A 3,279-nucleotide genomic window follows, 5' to 3' on the forward strand; every position below is an offset into this window, starting at 1 on the left:
TTCTCAGGTGTTACAGTAACGTAGGGTAAACCATCTGGTACAGTGTGGTACCACACTGTTGTAAATGTAACACCTTTCTTGTGTTTCTGTTTTCATATGCTGAGAACTCCTGCAAGGCGGGATGCTTGCTACAGGGCTCATTAGGGTGTCGGCATTTCTGGTTCAAAGAGGCAGAAAGGCCAGAGTAAACAAGAAGCTCGAATCTATGCTTCATTTGTACTCCATTGGCCATTCCTCTCAAGGAAGGGTGGGAACTGTATTATTTTGCCTGGACATGATGCTGATGTCACTATAACATCCCAGGAAGGAAGAAGAGGAAGATCAGTGCAGGCAACTCACAGCCTTTGACTCAGACCGATGAGTTCTTGACTAATAGCCAATGAAAACTTAATTTGGTTTTACCTGTGGGCATATTTTACCTATGGATATTTCTCTAATAGATGTGCAAAGAGTGAATGTTATTAATCACTGACCATGAACATATATATCTCTATGTTTTGAACTTTCTAGTTTTGAGTATGTTAGCCCTAAAGAAAGTGGTTATATTTTTTCTTGTTTTTTGGCATTTCATACATATATACAATGAAATATGATGGTATTTACCTTCTGTTTTTCTCTCCAACTCACTAGCATGTCCCTCGCAGCTTCATGTCTACCCATTAAGTGCAATTAGTCCTGCCTATATGTGCATGGGTGTGGGACCATCCATTGGAACATGGGAACCTACCAGTGGCCACACCCTCTGCAGAATGATTCTCCTTCCTTCAGAATCGATCTGCTGCCAACAGGAATGGCACATGGAGGTCTTCTACCCCATGCATGCCAGAATGTTGGCTAGTTTGATTCTGTGTACGTTTCCTAAAGGTAACTATGCTGCTAGGAACTCATGATGGCAATAGCCATGTCCTAGAAGACCGCGTTTCACAGCACCCCATCTTTCAGCTCCTCCATTTTCTTCCTGCCTTCCCTTCTGCAGTGTTCCCTGAGCCTTAGAGGGCTAGATATTAGTTAGCTTAGTCTCAGCATTTAGCACGGCTGTGCATCTCTCCCTTGACTGCTGTCTATGGAAGAGAGAAGCTGTTGAGGGCAGTCAGGCCTTCTTTGGAATAACAGGAAACCCTGATTAGTCTTTCCTTAAGCTCTCTCTCTCTCTCTCTCTCTCCTTCCCCCCCCCCTCTCTCTCGGAGTAAGAAGTTGTCTCTAGTCTTTGTCACTGTATGGACCGTGCCACGTTGATTGTGCAGTCACATGGTGACAGTGATGGACAGTCCAAGGTAAAGTCTTACTGTGTGTGAAAACTTCTAGGTTTCCCCTGAAATAGGAAAATGTCTTCTAGTCTCGCAAAAATTGGGAACTAGCCTTCAGGAAGCCATAAGGGCTGGATTTCTTTCTCAACGTTGTCATACAAGTATGAAGTTGTGGTCGGTGGTGGTGGTGCACGCCTTTAATCCCAGCACTTGGAGGCAGAGGCAGGCAGATCTCTGTTAGTCTAAGGCCAGCCTGGTCTACAAAGTGAATTCCAGAACAGCTGGAACTGTTACACAGAGAAAGCCTGTCATGTAAAACCAAAAATAAATAAGTAAATAAAAAATATAAAATAAAACAAGCATGACGTTGTCTGGGGATGAGCTTCTGGGCAATAGAGGAAAATAAACATGGCCTTTTGTGTGGAGCTAGGGGTGAACGTTGGAAGGAAGCAGCTTGGGTGCTGCCAGGAATTGCTTGGCATGAGAGTTCTGGCATTATACGTGAGGGACTGGAGAGGATCTGTGAGTGCCAAGAGCAGGTACTTATCAAAGTGATCTCAACGATGTGCTTAGAAAACCACGATTGATAGTAATCTGCTCATGAATTCTTTATCATACAATCTGATAATGACATATCATCAAACAAGTCTATGTGGATGGATCTCTCTAAAATATCATAACCTTGCCTTCTCCAGAAATGAATGCCATAAGAGAAAGGCTAAGGAACCATCCTAGGTTTAAGAACACTGGAGAGGCATAACCACTAAATTCATTGCGTTGTTATGGATTGACTCCTGGAGGGAAATTTTGTTTAACAGCCTTATGAAAAGCCAAGTGCAGTGATCCATGCCTGTAATCTCAGCAGCTGGGAAGTTGAGGCAGGAGGAATGTGAGTTGGAGGCCAACCTGGGCTTCATAGCAAGATCTGTCTCAAAACAAAACAATACACCTTACTGGGACAAGAGATTTGAATATGGGCTGCTTATTCAACTGTGGTGATATTTTGTTTGTGCTATAACAAATAAAGCTTGCCTGAGGATCAGAGTGTGGAGTGAGCCACTAATTAGCTATAGAGGCCAGGCAGTGGTGGCTCATGTCTTTAATCCCAGCACTCGGGAGGCAGAGGCAGATGGATCTCTGTGAGTTCGAGGCCACCCTGGGTTATGTGAGATTTATTCAGTCTAAAAAAAAAGAAACAGAGCCAGGAGGTGGTGGATCACATCTTTAATCCCAGTACTTGGGAGTCACATACCTACACATGGGAAGTAGGGACAGGAAGGGATGTAGCTAGGAATATTAGGCAGAAGGAGACAGGAACTCAAGGCATTTAGTCTAGAGACTTGTAGAGACAGGATACCCTATTCGGCCTGAGGAGTTCGTAGAGGTAAGAAGTAGTGGCCTGCTACTCTGCTTCTCTGATCTTCAGCTTTCATCCCTTAGTATCTGACTCTGGATTTTTATTATTAAGACCTATTAGAAATCATGCAACATTCAACTGCGTATTAAGTTTCCTGAATTTGACAATTGTCCTTTGGCTATGTTCAAGCATGTGCAAATATTTATGTGTTAGTAAAGGGGTGTGATGTTAAATTCCTCACAAATGGCTCAGAACACTCTAGCCGCATAGATCGATGGTAGATCAAATGTCTGGTATACATAAAGTCCAAGGCCTATCTTCTGTCTTCAGCATCACAAGAAGAAAGAGAGTTCATGAGTTTAGGATGTATTTTGTTTGGAGTGCTTGCCTAGCATACACGAAGCCCTCGGTTTGATCCCCAGTACCATGTAAACTGGGCATGACATTTCACTCCTATAATCCTGGCATTTAAAGATGGGTGGTGCAGGCACACGCCTTTAATCCCAGCCAGGAGGCAGAGGCAGGCGGATCTCTGTGAGTTCGAGACCAGCCTGGTCTACAAGAGCTAGTTCCAGGACAGGCTCCAAAGCTACAGAGAAACCCTGTCTTGACAAACCAAAAACCAAAACCAAAACCAAAAACAGTTCTAGAATTTAGAAGGTAGAGACAGGAAGA

Source organism: Microtus ochrogaster, chromosome 16, assembly GCF_000317375.1.
Source record: "Microtus ochrogaster isolate Prairie Vole_2 chromosome 16, MicOch1.0, whole genome shotgun sequence".
In the NCBI taxonomy this organism is placed as follows: domain Eukaryota; kingdom Metazoa; phylum Chordata; class Mammalia; order Rodentia; family Cricetidae; genus Microtus; species Microtus ochrogaster.